Consider the following 20,888-nt stretch of genomic DNA (forward strand, 5'->3'; position numbering starts at 1 on the left):
TATTGGAGTATTTCTGGTATTCACTCTGAAAGTATGGGTTTTCTCTAGAAAAGACAAAAAGACACTGAAAGCATTCAAGTTAAAAAAAAAAAAAACAACAAACAACATAGATTTCAATTTTGAGTGTATTCATATTTGTTTACTATCTAAATAGTTATTTTCAGCTAAATACTTACAAATCTTAAAAAACAAAAAAGTGTCATTTTTATTTAAAATGGGAAAAAAAACCCACTAATGTTCTAATACATGTATGGAAACTCATGAGTGTTATTTTGCTTTTGTCCTTTCTGTCTCAGATTTCTTACTGAGTATTTGTGATTCTGAAGTGTGTGTGTTCAGTTAGCTTCTAATTATTCTGATTTATTCTGAAGTTAGCAAGCAATTACTATGAGAATCCCTGTTACTGTTGTTACCGGAAAATGTTTGAATGCATCCCTTTAAATGCCTTTTTCCTTGTAAAAGGAAGTAGCCCTATCCACCACTACTTTGAAGCTGATGCTTCTGCACAGGTTTTTATGACCTATTTCGTCCTTGTCACATGCAGTTTTGGTTCTGTAAGTTAAATTAAATGCTGATAGATTGATTTTACTCTATTCCTTTTAAACTTAAATTATTATCTTGAAGCTGGACCAATTTTGACAGTCCTGGGAGAGCTGATTCTCTAGGTTTATCCAGTAGTAATCTCCTTGTGCCCATTTATGTATTTATGCTCTTCAAAGTGCATATTTTAAGTTTCTGAACAATTTCCATGGTTATTCAGGCCTGGATTTCTCTGAAGATGATGTTAATAAAAGCTTTCAGCTGTGATTGCAACTTCAGCAGTATTTTGTTTATCTATTCAGAATAAAGCTAATTTTGAACTTGTCTCATGACCTGGTCAGGGTTTGTACTGGCTGCTTTCAGGGAGCAGACTTTGAAATATTTCTAAATCCTTGAGATGACTGGCTTTGCTCCTTAATAGTCAGCATACCAGTTATTTTTGTTTCATGCTTTGTTTTCTGTGTATTAGTTGCTATGGTTTGGGACATCAATTTTTATCCTTGATCTAGTTTTCATCATTATTTCAGCCTTTGCTTAAACTTCCTAGGTATTTCTAGCTAACTAGAAAACTACTAAGAAAGACTTTATAGGCTTTGCTGTATGAAGTATCTGAGGCAAATAGAACACAGCTGTCTAGTAATGCCATCTGGGGAATAAAAAAGTGGATAATAAAAAAGATTTAGTCTTTTCAAATGTCCTGGAGATTTAGCATGCCACTTCAGTAAATTGCAGGTCTGGCACAGGGGAATAAATTTTTGCCAGTTTCGTGTTGCTGCCAGAAGTCTCTGTGTGGTAATGAACCACATCAGAGTGGTGAGCAATAAAAGATGAGATTTTTTTAAAATGAGGAAAAAAAGTAACTGTTGGAATTCTCAGTAATTGCACTTAATGCCCAGCAGTGTAGGTGCCACAAACAATTCTGAATTTAGCTCATGCTAGTTTATCTATAAGAAGAACACAAAACACAACTCCAAAGACAATATTTTTTCTGGCTGCTTGGTTGACATATGCAGGTGTCAAAGACTGACTTATTTTTATGGGTGATTTTGATGGATGAACACAATAATCAAATTGAAACAATATATATTTTTTTCACATTGTAGGCTTTTCTAGCTCATCTGTGTGAATATGAAGTTGAGACATCTAGAGTCACAACCTGCTTGATTCTGAGTTCTTCTAAATATAACATGTACTTTATTTTGGGGTGCTTGGGTTTCTAGAGCAATTCTTTCTGAATCATTTTTATTTCTTTAGTTTTTATTGTCTGGGTGTACTTCAAGGCATCTTGCAAATACTGTTAGATGCTTTTTTTAGTCTTTTTTCTCTCTTTACCTTGCTTACAGGCAAGGTTTGAGTGGGAAGCTATATAGCTCTAGAGGTACTTTGCTTTAAGTTAAAGGTTTCAGCACACTTCAGCCTCAAATTGCAGTACAATATACTTCTTTTTCAATAAATTATACCACAGCAGTCCAGACGTTAAATTATAATAGGAAAACGTGGTGTTGCTGTCAGTAAGATGAGAGGGAAGAAGGGAAGAAACAAAAACACAGCTGCTGTGGTGGCCTACTGAAAGGTAAATTAGTAGAAGAGGATGGGGCTGATGCTGAAAATGGAAGAAAGATAATGTGCTACCACATGGGATAGGAGAAAATTCTAGGCAGGCCAGAACAGGGTAAAGTATGGGGATTTGTAGGAAGAAAAAGGTTCCTTTTGAAATTGACTGAAGAGCAGCAAATCTGAAGGTCTTTTTTTTGGCTTTCTACACATGCATGTGTAAAAGGCAGGGTAAAAACTTGGGAAGAGTGTTCTGGTGGAGTATAATAACTTGAGCCCTGGTTACTTTGAATTTCTCTTGCCCTGATCTGTATGGAGAATTTGTTTCTCTTTAGAGTTGAATGTTAAGGCTTAAAAGTTCCTGAGGATACTTCATGAATTGCTTGTCTGCTTGGTATTCTGCAATAGAAACTAACATTACAAGACTTCTTCCTTTATATTGGGTGTGTATGTGTGTATGTATATATACACTCAGACTTTAACTCCCAGCAATTATGATTGCTAGCTTTTTTTGAGAAAATAGTGAAAATAAATGTTTTAGCAGTGATGATAAAATTTTCATTGGCTATTGTATTTGAGTAATAATTATCCTCTTTATTTCTCAGCTTTTAACTGTGAGCAAAGATTTTAGGATGTATAGTTAGCATACCATATGGAGTTTCCTGCACACTGACTTGGTTATAGTCAACAACTCCATCAACTATTCATTAACTGCTGCTTTCTGAGGAAGCTTTTTGCTTAGCATTTACAAGAATTAGGTGCTTCACTTGTCAGTGCCTTGAAGGAAGAACAGGTTTCTAAATGTGGTAAGCTTTTCATTAATGATTTGTTACTTGCTAAGAAAAAAAAATCTAACATGCATTGGTACCGTCTGCACAGCCTTAGTAAGTGTTTGATATTTTTCTTCCTCTTTTCTTCATGAAACAAGAGTTGGCTATGGAAGATACTGCTGATAAGATGTGATGCATGTTTAATGTGTAACAAAAGTACGCTGCAAAACTAAAGGATATGTTAGTGGTTGGAAATCAAGTGTGTTTAAGTATAACCAGTCATCTTGTAATCATTCAGGCAGAGATTAACTGGGCTTGGGGGGGGGGGGGGGGGGGAGAAGAAGAAGAAAATGTCATGATTCTTCCTCTTCCATGGAGAAAGGATGGATAGATTTTTAGAGGTGAGAGGAAAAACAGGGTTAACAGACCGGCTCTTGCCTGCAGTGTCAGAGAGGCTGCATGGCTTTGGGCTCCTGCCTGGTCTGAATGAGAGGCTCTCAGCCCTGGGGAACTGGCAAAGCAAAACAGCTATGCGCTTGGTTCCCCTTTTGGTTCTCTCCCTGCTCCTCCAATTAATTGCATTTTGGGAGGGTAGAGTGGTCTTCACCTAATCCTCAAGGAAAGGGCAGAGACTGCTGTCTGCTGAGAGCTGTATTCCAGATTACTAAACTGCTCTATCACTTTCCTAGGTACATGTTTCACAAGAACAAATGATAGCTTCAAAGGGCTGTTCTTTGCCAAGACTGAATCTCACCCCAAATCAATATAATTAGTTGATATTTATTTCAAAAAGAAACCTGTACATACCCAAGGCCAGAAGCTGGATTTTTGCCTGCCCTAGGGTTTAACATCTATAGCAATGCACTGAAAGGTTCAGTTACTTATTAGTGCTTATTCTTTTGTTATTGCTATTGAAGAATTATTTGCCAAAAAATTAGTTATTGACTAAGCTGTCCTTCCCCACCTGGATAATGCCATTGAATTCAGTTGGAACAGGATGCTTCAGAAGCACAAATTACGTGTAGCATGTTGAGCAATAGCTTATTAACATATTTCAAAAACTAAGGTGAGGCTTACACAAAAATATTTTTCAGGCTTGTACTAAATTTAGAGTATATTTTGCTTCATTAAGTGAAGGTGTCAGAGATTCTCTCTTTTTTTTTTTTTTTTTTTTTTTTTTTTGTCTTTGTATTATAGCAAAACCTTCGCTGGGGAAAGGTGATCTGTGATCTGTTTTTCTCTCCTTTGTATTTTGTTCCCATTAGGGTCTTGTCTTGATTTCTGGTATTAATACATCTTTTAAGCATTGTAAACTGGCTTTTCAGTTCTTTCTTTGTGCTTGGAGATGAAGCCTATCAGATGCACCTATCTTTCTTTTGCTGTTTCTTGTGAATGTAGCTTATTTCCAGTTGGAGCAGCAGTAGGATTTTTCAGGTTGGTTTATTATGCACTGTTTCCCCTTTTACTTTGAGAGAACTGCTTTAAGATTTAGACCTCTCCACAGGGTATTTCACCCATCCAGGTGAATGACATGGACTGTTGGTCTGCATAACTATGTGTGGCTAGGAGATGTGAAGTCTACTCTTACTTTTTCCTTCTCTGTCAGATCTAAGTTATTTTTCACTACCAGCTTGGTGACTGAAATGTGAATGAGCTTGGATAAAAGGCCTGATTTTGCTTTAAGGAGGGTAAAAATTTCTGTTTCTAGATTACTCAGGGGAGGTCATGCCTAGACCTGGTGTGCCAGCACCTGTACAGCTGTCTGCTGGTTTCCACCTTGTGCTGGCTGTAGGGAGAGAGGGTAAAATAAATTTCTTGCTCTTGGCTCCACAGCTGGAAGAGCACAGGAAATAATGCCTTTGTCTAGTGTTATGCAAAGCACAGACATCACCTGAAAATGTATTAGAGTATTAAGAAATGGGAGAGAAATAAATGGGTAGAGCTATCTCAAGTTGCCTAGGAATATGTTGAATGATAAAATTTTGTAGTTACTGATTTTTTTTAACTATCTCTAAATAACTTTGTATCTGCTCCATGACTGAGAATAGAAGGCAATTACAGATGTCTGTGTGCTCTGCAGTTAGTGGTCACAGGCAGTAGACTGTGTCATGAGCCTGTCCTAGCAGGAAATATTATCTTGTTTTTATGACACTGTGGTATAGCTCGAGGTCAACTAGCTGTCTAGCTGTCTCCCTATTCTCTTCTCTCTCCAATCTTTTTCTTTTCTCTTTTCATTCTTTCTTTTTTTATTTTTATTTTTATTTATTTATTTATTTATTTGTACTTGTTCCTGTACAGCATTGCAAGCTGTTGGGGATACAGGTGGTGAGATACTGCACACTGATTACTTTTTCAGTGTTGGCTGTAGTTAAAAATATATTAAAGTGGAAACAAAAAGTCATTTTTAGCTTGGTTTTAAGTGTACTGTAGAGTATACATGTGTTCTTTTATCTCTGTGTATGAAGTGAAATTCAAAATAGAGAATCTTGGCTTAGAGAAAAGACAGAGTGATGTTAAGCATACAATTCAGCAAGCCATTGTCATCACTACCACCTGACAACATTAGTAGGTAAGGGACAGGAGCAAGTAATGATGGAAGGCAAGGAGAATTCATCAGAGAGCATGTTTTCCCCTTAGGGAAACAGACGTTCTCTATTGTTAGTGTATCTGAACTGACTTTAATTTTGTACTAAATTTAACTTACTAAATAATCACCTTTATAGAGGTATGTATCAGCCCCTTGATAGCTTTTATTATGGGGGAACAGCTATTTTGCACAATCGAAGGCAGGCATGTAAGCATAGCTTATTTTATCCCAAAGTTTGTGAGAGCACCAGAAAACCTGGCAGCATTCCTATGAATGTATTTTGTTATACTGACAATGTCCGCATGAAAAGATTTCTGTAGGTTACGTCACACCAGCAGCAGAAATTCTTTAGGCTTCTAGGATATTGGGTATATGTTACTGACATGGTGATAGCAAGGCTGCCACTGCTGCACTGCACAGCCGTGTCCTGTGTTGCCCACAGGCTTTGCTGCCACACCATGCTGGGGTTCTGCTTTTTTTCACATTATGAACCAGTGCTTTCCTCTACTCAGTGTTGTGTGCTGTTCTGTTTTCTGTTAAAGGCACTCAGTATTTCTAGTTGGTTAAACTAATGTTTCTCACCAAAACTGGGTAGGAGGAGTCACATTTAGATGTTTCTGAGAAGGGAAAAAATTGTGAGTTTGCAAGTGTAGAGGCTAAGCCATGGGAAGGTAAGGAGGGCAGGATGCTTACCAGAACACTGTCAGCCGAGACACTGAGGTATTTGGTTTCTCCAGCATAATGCAGAATTCTTTTTAAACTTTTTGTGGATAGTAATGTTTTTAAATAGAGATGAAACCATATGCTAATAGCATTAAATTAGTAGTTTCTGCTTCCGGAAAGTCAGATGGCTACTTTGAAAATGTTGAATGTTAGATGTACTAAAATACTTCCTTCTGCTACTTAAAAAATAAAAAATAATAAAAAAACAAACAAACAAACAAACAAACAAAAAAAAACTCCTGCTCTGTTTTGCTTAGCGATTTTTATATTCTGCAAAGAAACCACCTACAGAAATACATACGTGGTAGAGAATCTGAATTCTTACCAAATTTGGAGCAATGTTATTTCTATACTGTGCCCTTCATATCTGCACAGAGCTCACCTCTGTACAGGAGTTGTCCTGCAGACTAAGGCGAGGAGGTAAATGCCTTAATATGTGGGTTTTAAAAAAAGTGTTTCAGCATCAGCAGCTCACTAGGGATTTTGTGTGCAGTGAATTCAGAGTACATTTAGATCAAAGAGGCAGGCAGGAGCAGGTAATATGAGTGTCTGTGGCGAAGCCTTGCATTGCTGTGGAGGCTCTTGGAGTTGGGTCCTCTAGAGCTGGTCCACTTTCTGCCTGCAGAATGAATAAGATGAGAATGGGGAGAACTCTGCTGGCTCCATCTGTGACTCACAGCCATTTCATGGTGTGCTTTTTGTAATGTGGGAGTATACTTGAGCTGGCAATTTTGTATGTAAAAAGGGGCTGCAATATGAGGGCTAATGTAGAATGTTGAGTCAGTTCAGCTGCATAACAACAAATGGCATCCATAATTACTGGTTGTATTAGAAGAGGGTGGTTTCTGCCTTATTCTCTATGTTTTATTACATTATGCATCTTAAACATTTTACATTCAGTCTAGAGCTGAATAAATTAATTACAAATTTTAATGATTTAGAAAATTGGTGAAGGATTTTTTCTGAAAGTATCCCTCTGGGTTTAACCTAGTTTTCTTCTGTATGGTTTTGTTTTGAATGTGTCAAACTATAGTGCTTTAGGCATTATGAAAGACTTTAGATGAAAAGTTCTTTTAAGCCTTTTAGAAGGCTGTACTGGTGCTGGCCACTCTGAGTCTGTGGTGTCATTTACCATCTTCAGAGTCCGATGATCCCCAAGATACTTGATCCATAGTTAGGTGATCTGTTGTTGGCAGCTCCTCTCTCAACTGTACATGCAGATTTCTCTCTTCTTAGAGATGCTAACACTGAAGCTCTGTGTCAGAATAAGTGGCCAATGGCCTATCGTAATTCAGAATAAGCTTATGCTCTGCATTTAATGTAGATATGAAATGAATAAATGACAGCATTTATTTATTTTGAGGGATGCTCATTCCCCTAGTTTATTTGGTGCTGATTTCTCTTGCAAAAACGTCTCAGTCAGACTGAGGGATGACCTGGGAGATGCTTGGAACTATAAACTGTGCTGCACTGAATCCTTGTTAGGGGCGCTCTCATCCCGGAAGCCAACAGTGAGTGTCATAAAAAACTCTTGCTCACTCTGCAGCTAGACAGGAGACATGAAGCTTACTTGCATGGCCCCTAAATTCCTCAAACCTCTTTCTTGCTTGTTGTGCGCCAAGGAATTGCTCAACACCACACTTCATTTGATTTTGTTTGTCCTGGGGAGTGTTGGTTATGTGCTTTGTGTACTGTCTTCACTAATTAAATCTCAGATGTGCTTAAAAGTTAAAACTGAAGCAAAAGATTATTTTGCAAAGCTCTATATGAGGTGTATGAAACTGAAATCAGGATTGCGGTATAAAATGCAGCCTCATGCTACAATGTATCTCAGTTTATTTTTGTAATTGTTTGGATTCTTGGAAACTGTGAGAATGATCTGACAGCAAAATGTTGCTTCTGACAGATACATCCTAGAATCAGGCAAGAAAGAAAACAGTTGTAATTCATTTTTCATTATAGAATAGTTTTTAATGATAGATAAGATGGTTGATGAAATCATTGATGAGAAATCAGCTAAGGAATTCAGAGTATGAGTAATGTACAGGTGGCCTTCCATTTACAGGAAGGAGAATGGTTTAAAATCAGGAATAGTCCAGTGACTGGTAACACAACCTGCCAAGTTGCTTTTGAGCAAGTATTTACAATTTTAGAAATAACAGAAGTATGGTATATGTTTAAAATTATTAGGAAATAATTGAACAGATAAGCTGCTGAATTTTCAGATCATTTGTGGTAAGTGTTTAGGAATAATTTGCTTTTTACTCTGAGATATACTAGTACAACAAAGTGATGAAAAATCTAAGAAGCTGAACATTCTACATCTGAGCTGTATGGCTTTGAATAAAATATGTAGCAGTGATAATGCTCTTAACCGGGTGGATGCTTACCCTGGGTAGTAATTGAGAGAGTTATTTCTGTCACAGCTAGCTGAATGGCAGTATAATTTGCAGTGAAGCAATTGTAATTTAGCAAGTCCATGTGTACTGAAAAAAAAAAAAAATGTGTATCTGTTTTTGACACAAGGTTGAATAAAAGATGGCAAAAAATGTGAGGAGAGAGGAGGACTTCAGAAAAAGTTAGAGTTACTGAAAATATAACAAGTTGAGATGGGTTTTTACTTACTGTGAGCATTAACTGTAGATAAATAATGTAATGCATTTCCCTAAAATTTATTCCATGTGATTTTGAGTAAAGACATTATTTTATTTATTTATTTATTTATTTTTTTCCTGAGAATTTCTAGTTGTGTTTCCTTGAGATGAAATTTTTACTCAAAACATGTTTTGGAAATGTTTTCCACTATCTTTCTTTTTGCATCTATTTTGCTGATAAGCATTTACTTCTTTCACACATCCCTGTCAGTTGAAACCTGCTGCCTGAAGTAAGGATTTATTTCAAGAAATCAGATAGAATTTAGTTAAAACATGTTTTCTAATATGAAAGGTAACAAAGGCATTTGCATCTCTTTCTTCCTCAGCACAGCATCCTTAGTGTTTATTTTATTGACTGTCTAATTTGGGGGAAAATTTCTTCCTATAAAGTTGATTCCTGTCCTTCTTTTATGTGGTCCACACATTATGTCAAAAGTCAGATTTTATTCTTATCCAACTTTCGGAACTAGTTCACTCATCCCTTCTTGATTTATTCTTTAAACAGCAGTCTTCTCTTAGCACCTACTCCAAGCAGGTTTGTAAATTCTTAATTGCGTTTCACTTACCCCCTCTACTTCACTCTCCTGAGTTCCTACCTAGAGCACTCTGTTCAGGGCCCCCACATGAGGAAAGACATGGACCTGCTGGACTGAGTGAAGGAGGGGGTCATGAGGATGATTGGAGGGTTGCAGCACTTCTCATTTAAAGACAGGCCAAGGTTGTTTAGCCTGAAGAAGTCTCTGTGGAGACCATATAGCAGACTTTCTGTACTACATGGGACCCACAACAAAGCTAGAGAGAAAATTTTTTATTAGATAACGATGGGACAAGGGCTAATGGCTTTAAAATAAGAGGGTAGGTTTATATTAGATATTAGGACAAAATTATTTACTTGTAACACTGATGTGGCAGGGGAACAGGTTGCCCAGAGTTCTCGATGCCTGATCCCTGGAAGTGTTCAAGGCCAAGTTCATTGGGGCTTTGGGCAACCTGGTATGATGTAAGGGGATGGAAATAGATAATCTTTAAGGTCCTTTCCAAATCAAACCATTCTATGATTCTAATAAATGGTAGCTTTCTGAAAAGCCTGCTACATAATCCTAAATATTCTAGAGCCTGTGATAAAATGAAGCAGGCTTTGTATTTAAAAATAATTTTTAAAAAAGAAAAAAAAAAAATAACTGCAATTCCAGTAAGTGAAAGTATATGACATGCAGCCAAACCTTCTGGCCAAGTTAAATACCGGTAAAAAAGTTGCCTTCATAAAACAGATAATCAAATACATCTGTAGGTATGTAAATGTGACCTGACTCCTGAGAGGATCACCTTCTGTGAAGCAGAAGTATCTGCCATAATGATGAATTCTGCCTGATGATGAAGAAGAGTTACCATTTCTTTGATTATTCTTTAAGGTCTACCTAGTGAGCAGAAAAGGGCAAGAAAAGAAAGGGAGAAGGCATTGCTTATTGAGAGCTTGAGATACCTTCTCCCTAGCATTCTCAATTGAGTTGGAGAAGAATGCAAAGTTGGCCTATCTTGAAAAATCAGAAGCCATATCTTTGTGATAGATACCCTTGCTATTGTATATATAGTTAGGAAATCACTGCTATCATGCTTTCTTATTTTTCAGGCATCTTTGCAAAGGGAAGTTGGGAAATTTGATGTAATACTGCAAAGATCAGTGCCTGTATTAAAGTCTGGCAAAATTAAATGTGTTTGATTAACACAGAAGGCTGCTTACAGTTTCCCTCTTTTTCTCCTTTATTCCTGTGTTAATGTAGGTACATTATGTAAATTTTAAGACATGCCTGCCTTTGAAAGATTTTTGGGACTGAAACAGTTGGGGACAGGAGTACATGTTACTGTTCTTTACAAGTGTTCTTGGAAAAGCTGTCAAGGACAAAGTGTAGTTCCTTCTGATGTCTGGCTTCTGTGGGGAAGATTTAATTTCAAGCATTCAGGAGCATGCAGCTTTAGTGAGCAGTTTGGATTTTTACTGATGGCATGATAATTTGGTATGCGTAAGTGGGATGTTTTAAGTGGGATCAGTGTTAAGTTTCCTTGCTGGCTCATGACCGGTTGTTGCTAAGAGATGTTCACACGTATTTGCTGTGTGAGGGAGTTCATCTCTGTTATGCAGATTTTGATAGCACGATCGAGAAAATATGAATATGCTAATGATTGAACAGTACAGAATGGGGGGAAAAACATGAAGCTAGAGGCTCCGGATTTTTTTTTTTTTTTTTTTTTTTTTTTTTTTTTCTTTTCCTCCTTAATTGCATTTTATGCTTTTGTTTTGTAATGGCAGCCATTTGCTCAAATATTTCTTTGGTCTTCTGAAGCAGAGCTTTCCAAACAGTGAGACTGAAAGTGAACAGAAAAGAAATTATGAGAAGATGGCATCTAGAATGCCTGCCATTGTGAGCCTTCAGGTCTGATGTGAGTTGGGCCATCACAACAAATGTAATATCAAGAATGATTATCTTGATAGTATTTTGATAGAAATTGTTGATTAATTTTGGTCGACTGCTGAATGTGTCCTTCACATAATTGAATAATTATGTGAATAATTGAATAATATTGAATAATTGAAGCTCTGCAGATCTGAGGAAAACAACTGCTGCAACCAGGTGTTATTTGTTGGAATTTCTACAGACTTCTGTAGAATATCCATACTAACCTTCTTGATATTTTAGCACCAGCTCTTCTTTTTCTAACCAAAGGCATACACAAATTTAAGGCTATCAAAAAAACTACAGACCCTCTCAAAAATATTTCTGTTCAATGTATGGGGAGAGGTATGGCTTGGCCTACCTTTAAGAAAATATTATTAGTTCTAAAGTTCATCTGAAACCCCACTGTTTCAGTGAATTTTACCTGTTGAATTCCATGTTATTAGTCATCTTGTCAGTGAGTACCATTGGACGATTTTAGTACATAACCAGGAAAAACAAATAATGGGAAAATAAAGCGACTTAGAAAGTGATGGTACCATAGAAGTGATAGTACCCTGCTTTTCATAGTCTTCACCTGAAAAAATAGTATTCTAAAAGAGTGAGATTTGTTATTATTGTTATTATTATTTAACTTTAGACATAACACAGTGACTGTTATGCTTCTTAATTGAATTTCAGTGGCAATTTATGCACCTCTAGGAATTCGTATCGTTTATCCACATTCTCCAATTCAAAAAGGAGTTGAAATAGTTTATTTGAATTGGAACTACCCTTCCTGGAAATTTTGTTGTGAATAATGTTTTGCAGAAGTAGGTGTTGTTATAATTAATAGTCATTTCACTTCTGATTGCCTAAGAAAGTAAATTTTGTGTCCAGAGAATTGAAAAGAGGTTCTCTCAAAATTGCTCTTGCCAAGTTATTCCTAATTTCTTTCTTCTTCTATGCCATCAAAATACCTTTTAACTTCTCATTTTTGTTTGTTTGTTTGTTTGTTTGTTTTCACTTGGTAAAAGTGGCATGAAAGCATTTCTAATATAACTACTTTCTGTTCCAGCAGCATAGAAAGGTACTGTATTTTGTCTGCTGGCTTCAGATAGAGAAAATACATTTTGATTGAAGAAGCAGTTTTCAGTTTTAAGTTTGCAAGAACTCATTGCAAACTGTACAGATATCGTTCTAATTAGGAAATATTACCTTGTCTGCGTGTCCTTAATTATTCTTGTAATATCACAAAGGTAAAGAACAATTTAATACAGGCATAAAAATAACTTTACATTTCACTGGTTTGACTTTGAAAGAAGCCTTAAGTACTTTGACTCTGGAAATGTTCCTTAGTCTATAGCTCTAACTAAAAAGGGTCACTGAGTAGCTATTCAATAAGCAATAACTGGAGAAGTGACATGGAAAAAATGATGATTTACTCAGCTAAGAAAACATTGCAGTGTTACTTGATAGATGGGCAGTGTATGAAACAAGTATATAAACTAGCTCTTTCTAGTTTAATTGTGCTGGAATTCTAAAGAAATTTAATGAGATTTACTTATTTTCTTGTGAAATTCTGTTAGAGTAGAATAGATTTTTGTTGCTAAATAGACAGTAGAACCATCAGTGTTGCATCTCTGCAACACTACCCATCTCTGGGTAATATAGAATTACAGAATTGCTCAGGTTGGAAAATAAGTTAAGGATCATCAAGTCCAACCACAACCTAACCGTAATACCTTAGCTAACAGCCCTCCACTAAATCATGTCCCTGAGCACCACATCCAGTCTTTCCAAAAGTGGATTACTTTCCTTACACTGCATCTCTATCTGTGGTTAATATGGAATTTGAAAGCTCAGTATCGTAAAAGATCATGGTAGCAAGGTCTCACATTGGAAGTCCATGATCCAACTTGATTTTTGTATTTATGCTCTGGGGTTCTTTAGTATACCTTCTTGTGCTTGCATTTATTTAGTTGCCTATTCTGCTGTCCCTTCATCCCCACCTTTTCAGCTACCCTACTAGAAGTAATCATCCAAAGTTGTTGCAGGGCTGTAGCTATCCATTATCAAGAGTAAATTATGCATTTAATTACTTTGTCACCTCCAAATCACCAGCAGGCAGGTGTCTTCCTGAAAGTTAATATTAAGTTTTCTTATCTTTGTTTGAAATGTTACAAACATCCACCTCTAAAAATTACAATAACAAATATGTCTCCTGGTTCAATATGTCAGCAAGACTTCCTGTTTCCTTTTGCACTGTCTCTTTCTTGTGTTTTTGTTTTTTTTTTTTTTTCCACCCTCTCCACTCCTCCTTTAAACAGATCAAAGGCATTAAGAGCAGCTTATGGCATTATGCTTTTAAGCTGCTTTTGCTGCTTTAACGCCTTAGATAATTTCACATTTCTCTTAGTTCCCCTGCTCCATAAAATGAAACACTCTCTGACCCCAAAACCAAAAGCACAGGTTGGAGGGGAAAAACAAGGATGCATGTTAATAGACTCTAATAGTAAGAGAAAACTTCTTATTATATTCTGTTTCTGTGGCTTATTCTTTTTTAAAAGAATGTGCACCTTTGTATTGCATTTAATTGGTCTGTAGTTTACTGACAACTTCAGATTTCCTGGCAAAATAAAGGCTGCTTAGAAAATAAGTGCTTTATTTAATTGATTTCAAGAAAAAGCTTGATGTAACTTAAAGCAGCCTTCTCTTTTGGAAAGTTGTTACAAAACAAACAAACAAACAAACGAAAAAAGAAAAAACCAACTATTATTGTAGTGGTAGTTATGTAAAGAAAATCAACAAGTATGTACATCACAAAAATGCTTTGTACTTGGTTGAGAGCCCTCTGTGCTTGTAGTTTTGATTAGCAGTTAGGAAATAGAACTAATTATAACTTCCTAAGATCTGGGGATAATATTTAGGTCCTCCTAAACTAAAGATGCAAATCCTTTTAGATCAAAACTGTGGCAGCAATTAACTTTTCCTTCTTCTGGTGCAAGAATGTGAATGTATTTGTAGGAGGGAACAAAGTAGAAACAGATAACTGCTTTAATCTCTTGCCATAGCCACGATGTCCTCTGAAAATAAAGAAGGTGGAATGTAAGTAGCTGTGCATCATAACTCTTAAAGCGGTTTTAGATCATCTGGACATTCTTACTAAGAATGTGTTAATACTTCCATCTCAGGACGCATTACCTGTCAATTGCTGTCTTCAAAACACTATGTGAACATGGAATTTTTGATTAAAAAAAACCAAAACAAACAAACAAAAAAAAACCTTATCCTTTCCCCATTCAACTGGTTCAATCTGCTTATAAATAAAAAAATAGCAGGTAAACAAATAATTTCTTGAGTGCTAAGGTACAGAAGCTTGCTAATAGCCATTGTAGTAGACTGGAGTGGAATTCAGAAATGCTTCATTTGTGTTTTCCTGTTCATTCTCCCTTTCATTTTAAATGATAATGGTGTAGAGAGACAGTATTTATATTTTATTCTCAGAAAACAAAGAGTCTGTTTTTCTGTTGTTCCTTGCCAAACTCTAAACTGTCCTGAATAGTTGTTGGGATTTAGGTTGTGTTCTTCCATCAGTGACAGACGTTTTAATTAGAGATTCCATAACTAAGGTGAATTGCACATAGAATTTATAATTTAATCATCGTTAGGAAGAAATAATAGGAATATCTAGGTGCTGAAAAAGTATGCCTGTCAGACAAAAATATATTTCTAATTTTGTCCCAAATGCTGTTCAAGACTTCTCAGCCTTTGGTCTAACTGCTTTGTTCTGTCTCAGGATTCAAATAGGATTATGTGTTTAGTACATTGATTAAAAAATATACAAAAAAATCTTATAAATTTCATATTAATAAAGACAGAAGTCTTTTTATAGGATACATTTTGCAAGTGCAAAATTGAAGCTCCAGTTTTGTATTTGGTGAGTTTTATAACTCTTTCAATAAATAAAACTGACTTTCTTCTTCAATAATCGGAGGAATTCCTTATTGTTCTGTGGTATTAGCCACACTTCTGTGTTAAGAAGTTTCTATTTTCTGTTATCTGGAAGCCAAGGGAATTCTACAGCACAGCAGCTGTTTTCCTCCTGTAAGGTGAGCTGTTTTGCTGTAGTTGAGTAACCCTGTTTTGGATTTTTATTATGAATTAAAGACAGTGAGTTAAAGATGACTGCTTCAAAAATTCATTAAGGAAGAATATTGTGCAAAGCCCATAAGAATCAGGGCCATTAAGCGAATGGTGCAATTAGTCAAGCTGTCAGTAAATGGCTTAAATTTTCAATAAACACTAGTTTGTTTAGCACTTCTAACTGCTAAAAGTAAGCTGCGCTCCTCCATCCTTTTTTCTCAATATTTACAGCAGCAAATTTTCTGATCCTTTGAGTTCCAGGTATATACTCTGAAGTTCGCATTACATCACAGTCAAGTAAATGACAGTGATTCACAGGAAACCAGTTTTGAATTAGTTTTCAGCCTGTTTGATTATAACTTGCTTAGTGTTTCTAAGTTAAGAAGTGTGCATTCATATCGATAGTAAATCTCTGAGCTGTTTGGTATATCTGGATCCCAGTTAAATTTGGAACTTTGCACCATCTTCTATTTTTCTTCTTTACTGCGACTTAGTGTGCTGAATCCTCAGGCAAAATGATTGTAATGACATCTGCATCATATTTTTTTAGCATAGTAAATATGTAACAATGAGTACCAGGCAACTAAGTAATGATGTTATGAAAGCTTGCCTTTAATATCTAATCGAAGTAAGAACAGAACTGCTGCTGTAAGTTACAAGAGTCTCTGGCTGGTGGTTTACTTTGTCTTCTGTGGTCATTTTTGACCTGAGAATGTCTGCAGCAACATTTTCTAGTTATGTGTTTTGGCACTTGCAAGGAGTACAGATGGATTTCTCTGGCACCTGTTGTTATATGTTCTGCCTCAGCAACATCCGAAAGGGCTGATGTAACCTACTTGAAAAAAAAGGAATGATTGACTGTGCTTTTCATCACATCTTAGCCATCCTTTCATTGCAACCCAAATGTGACTAAGACTGGCATCAGTGTAATAGAACTGGTGCTGGGAAGAGCTTATGTCCCAGATGACTGACCTTGTGTGCTGCTATGCAAACACACCCCTTAGTATGTAATGGAAGGTTCCAAACTTCAGTTTATACCAGGCCCAGATGTTGACTCAGAAAAGGATCTTCTGTTTCAAGCACTCAAGACCAGTTAATACCTCTCTTTTAGGTATTTCAGTAAAGAATGTGCCATTTCATCTTGAGTGATCTGGTGTTTTTCTTATCATTGGATCAAAGAGACAGAGGCAGTGTTATAATTATCTGACCACTTCAGTGCTCTGTTTACCTCATGATTTCAGAAATGTGCATGTCTTACAGGCCTAATTTGATGGTATATTTTGGAAGAGTTTTTAATTCTTACATTGGCCCAAAATGCAATGATAACTCATGTACTATTGATTTGAGCATTATCTTCTGATACAGAGACTTTCGTTTCTCTTCCCTTTTTCCTTCCCCTCTTTTTTCCATGGAAATAACTTGTTATTTGGCAGTTTTCTTAGGAACTTCTGACTTGCAGTCCTGTATGGTGGCCCCTCCTGTCATTTTAACAACACCAGCACTAAAATTAATTACAGATTTCTGTCTATAATGGTCCTTTTAATTCATTTCCTTGTCCCTTGGCTCAGTTTCAACTAAGGGTCCACTTCTGCATTTCCAACACAGTTAACCATGTTTTGTTCTCTTAGATTCCTTCAACTTGAAGAATTTTTTCAGTAAGAGAGAGAGCAGTGGTGTTCAGTAGCTATTAATTTACATGAAAGATGTCAGTGTTTTTTCCGAGTTTATTAGAGGATGTTTGGGATCGTCCCTTACAGTAATACTGGGCATTAAAACAGTCCTGGAGAATGAGTTTGTTGTCCTTCAGCTGCCTTTTATTTCAGAGACATCTGTCACATGCAGGACATTAAAAATAACCTAGCGGTTAATAGCTGCCTCAAAATAACAGCCAGCAAAGTATTTGGAAAAAAGGAAATGAGAACTAAAATTGAGTTTCTGAAAAGGGTCAGTCAATTATGGATTTATTTGAAATTCTGGAATGATTTCTGCTTGACTGCTTAAATTTGCTGTTTTAACCTATATCTGTTTTAGGCAGTGTGTATAAGATTGGATGTTCAGAGGACTGTAGCTCTGTAAAGAGTTGATTGTGTTCTAGTGTGCCATCAAGCACACTACCTACAAAATTCTTTAATGGCATTTATAATATATATGTTTTTAATAGAAAATTGCTGCCATTTTTTGTGATTATTGTATTTCTGTAAGCCCTAGAAAATTCGATTATTTAGTATGTTCTATGTAATGAAACCCATAAAAATAGAAATATTCTAGAAAATCTAGTCTCTGAAGCTTGACTGATGTTTAATTGTATAGCATGCTTTTATTTAGAGCTTTTTTTGTTTGTTTGTTTTTGTTTTTAAAAGTATAAAGAAGGAGAAGATTAGAAAGAGGAAAAAAGTAGTTTAACTACATCTGAGAGATCAAACTTTTCTTGTGGAGTTCAACCTTTTATTTCTTAAAGGAAAGAAAAAAAAAAAAAAAAAAAAAAAAAAAAAAGGTGATGAAAAAGCTAAGTATAGAAGAGAGTAACCTTCTATCCAGGACTAGAAGGTAGTAAATTGGTATTCTAGTTATGTTTGGCAAGTAAAGCAATGATAATAAAAACAAAGCATTCAAGTGAGATACAAAGGGTACTCTTAGATATTTTCTTGATCTTTGTGGGGTTAAAGAATCAGGGGAAAATTTTATTTCCCCTGAATAGTGAAGGCAAACATACTTGACTGTTTCCTGTACTGGTAACATTCTCTTTTTTTTCTATGCTGGTAATGTTTCCCTTGAGTACCGTATTCAGTTTTGGGCACATCAGTGCAGAAAGGACATTGAGGTGCTGGAGCAGGTACAAAGAAGGGCAAGAAGGCTTGTGAAGGGTTTGGAGAATATGCCCTATGAGGAGAGGCTTAAGGAAGTGAGGCTGTGTAGTCTGGGAAAGAGGAGTCTGAGGGGAGACCATATTGCTCTCTTCAAGTACCTGAAAGGTGACTGCATCACAAGTGAGGTTGGTCTTTTCTCACTGGTTACAGGTGACAGGAGAACGGGAAATGGCCTCATGTTTCATCAGGGGAGGTTTAGGTTGGATATCAGGAAAAACCATCCCTAAATGTGTTTAAAAATCATTTGGATGTGGTTCTCAGGGACATGATTTAGCAGTGTGTTGTTAGGGTAGTGTGGTTAGGTTGCGGGTGGACTTGGTCATCTTTAAGGTCTGAGCAATTCTATGATTCTATGTTCACTGGAGTCCTGTTAAATCTCCACATATTAAGTAAAGAAAAAACTGAATTATGATGTTGCTTGTATTTGTAATTGAAATTTAGATATGCAGTCAACTTAGTAGAAAAACATTCAGGAGGACACTACTATTTTTAACTCTGTGTTCATGTTCACATAGAATGTCAGCAGGATTTTAGCAGAACGTCTGCTCTCATTGCTCACATCTTTTGGATGGCTAGCAAAATCAACCTGAGCAAGACCTTGGTCCATCTGAAAATAAAGTAGGCAGAACGACTATCTTCACTAGCACAGCAAAGTCAGCAAAAGAAACTTAGATGAGAAAAATCCCAGAGACTTTATAACACAGTTGTCATCCTGACTTGTTGTCTAGCCCTTTCTCACAATTTGCAGGGTACTGTAGCAACTGAATTAAAACCACACAATTAGTTTCTTGAAGGATGTACACAATTTATGCTTCTGCTCATTAGCTGAAGAATTGTCTGTACTTGCACTCAGGTCACAGTCATGTTTAAATAGTTGACTGGAATCTTAGGCTTACATTTTTACCTTTTGACTTAAGTAATGGAATAGTGATATGAATTGTGCATAGAGGTGCACATTTTTATGTGCTCTGCTAAGAGGACCATTAAACAAACTAATGAGGAAAAGTCAGGAGGATAAAAGTTCATCCCAAATGTTTCCTTTGCAAGTAAGATCTAGTAACATCTTTTACATTATTGGTTGTAGGAGCTTAAGATCCTGTGGAAAAGAAGACAAGAAATAGAAATTTTCAGCAGTTTGATAATGTGATCTATCTTCCACATGTATCTCATTCCACTTCCTATCTGACCTCCCACCTACTTGGGAGGTCCTTTTGATTGTTGATATTCATTATCTGTCATGTGCAAAGCAGTGCAACCTACAATACTCTCTGCATTATCTCTTGTTTCTAGAATATTTGACTGCTGTGTCTTCAAAACTTATGCAGATTGAATTCCTGTCTTCTGTAATGTCTTCAAAGAAATAATTTCCAAGTAGTGGAAATAATTGATGTCAGTATGATACTTCCACTTTGGAAGTATCTGCCTAAGATTTGGTGAGGATAGTTCTCAAGAATACTATCTACTAGTCATTTTCTGTACAGATTAACAGAAGTTAAATGTGTTTTACGAAATTGCTTGCTCCTATCTAAGATAATTAGCTGTCAGAATGGCTCCTGTATGGCTATGAAATGTATACTGTGAAGACAAAAGCTACCTAACCAGTTCCTTTGTGAGTCGATGTGGTGGCTATGCATAACAATCTGTACTGTAGAGATACCTGTGAAGATCATTAAGGTTCTGTGCCTCTAGCTCTTGGCCTTTCTATTGAGATTTGCAGTGGAAGGGTGTAAAATTCCCTTTATTTACACTGTCAACTAAACTAGTAGGTGATGTCTGTTAAGTGGAAGAGTTTAATGTGTCCTTCAAATGACTTTAGAAGATGAAGATGAACTGTGTTGCTAAACCTAGGAAGCAAAACAAACAAACAAACAAAAAAAACAGAAATCCCTTTTTTTTTTCTTTTTTTCTTTTTTTCTTTTTTTCTTTTTTCTTTTTTTCTTTTTTCTTTTCTTTTCTTTTCTTTTTTTCTTTTTTTCTTTTTTTCTTTTTTTCTTTTTTTCTTTTTTTCTTTTTTTCTTTTTTTCTTTTTTTCTCATGAACTTCATATATATGGCCTGTGTTCTTTCATTTGCTATCCATTCAGTTTTGTAAGCTTCATCTACTTTTTCATATGCTGTATAGGTATTTAAAGCAAAGAATGGATCACTATTCTTAACTTGTAAAACCAGAAATATTTTGAAGAAATAAGCAGTAGGGAGACCAACTGAGATATCTGCAAAGCATGTATTTACTTCACATTTATTTACTTGTTTTTAATGGATTACTTCATTGTGTCATCTTAAAACTTGAGGATTATTGTTGAGGTTGTAGAATTTTGTCATATGGTATGATTTGCTCATTTTCAATTAATTTCATTTTATCCCAAGGAATAAAATTATTCTTTTCATAACTGCATAAGCCGGAGATTTAAGTGTGATATTGGTATGTATGGAGTATTTAGAGGGTTTATTCAATATCCCTGTGCTGCTTTGATTACGTCTTCTTTGGGTTCAAAGAGGAGGCAATTTATGAAAAAATACTGATGTTTATGCTGTCTGCTCAGAAGAGTATTTTGTTTCTTGTGTTGTTTAATGTCCTGTAAACGACTTTAAGATGATTCTGTTGTCTTTTAAATT

The 20,888-nt window shown here is 35.9% G+C and overlaps 1 protein-coding gene across 40 annotated transcripts in view; it reads left to right on the forward strand.

Moving 5' to 3' along the window:
• KCNMA1 (potassium calcium-activated channel subfamily M alpha 1) overlaps positions 1 to 20,888 on the forward strand; it is a 403,732-nt gene that overhangs the window by 53,364 nt on the left and 329,480 nt on the right. The gene's annotated exons all lie outside the window — the stretch shown is intronic.

Source organism: Excalfactoria chinensis, chromosome 6 (genome assembly GCF_039878825.1).
Source record: "Excalfactoria chinensis isolate bCotChi1 chromosome 6, bCotChi1.hap2, whole genome shotgun sequence".
Classification (NCBI taxonomy): Eukaryota; Metazoa; Chordata; class Aves; order Galliformes; family Phasianidae; genus Excalfactoria; species Excalfactoria chinensis.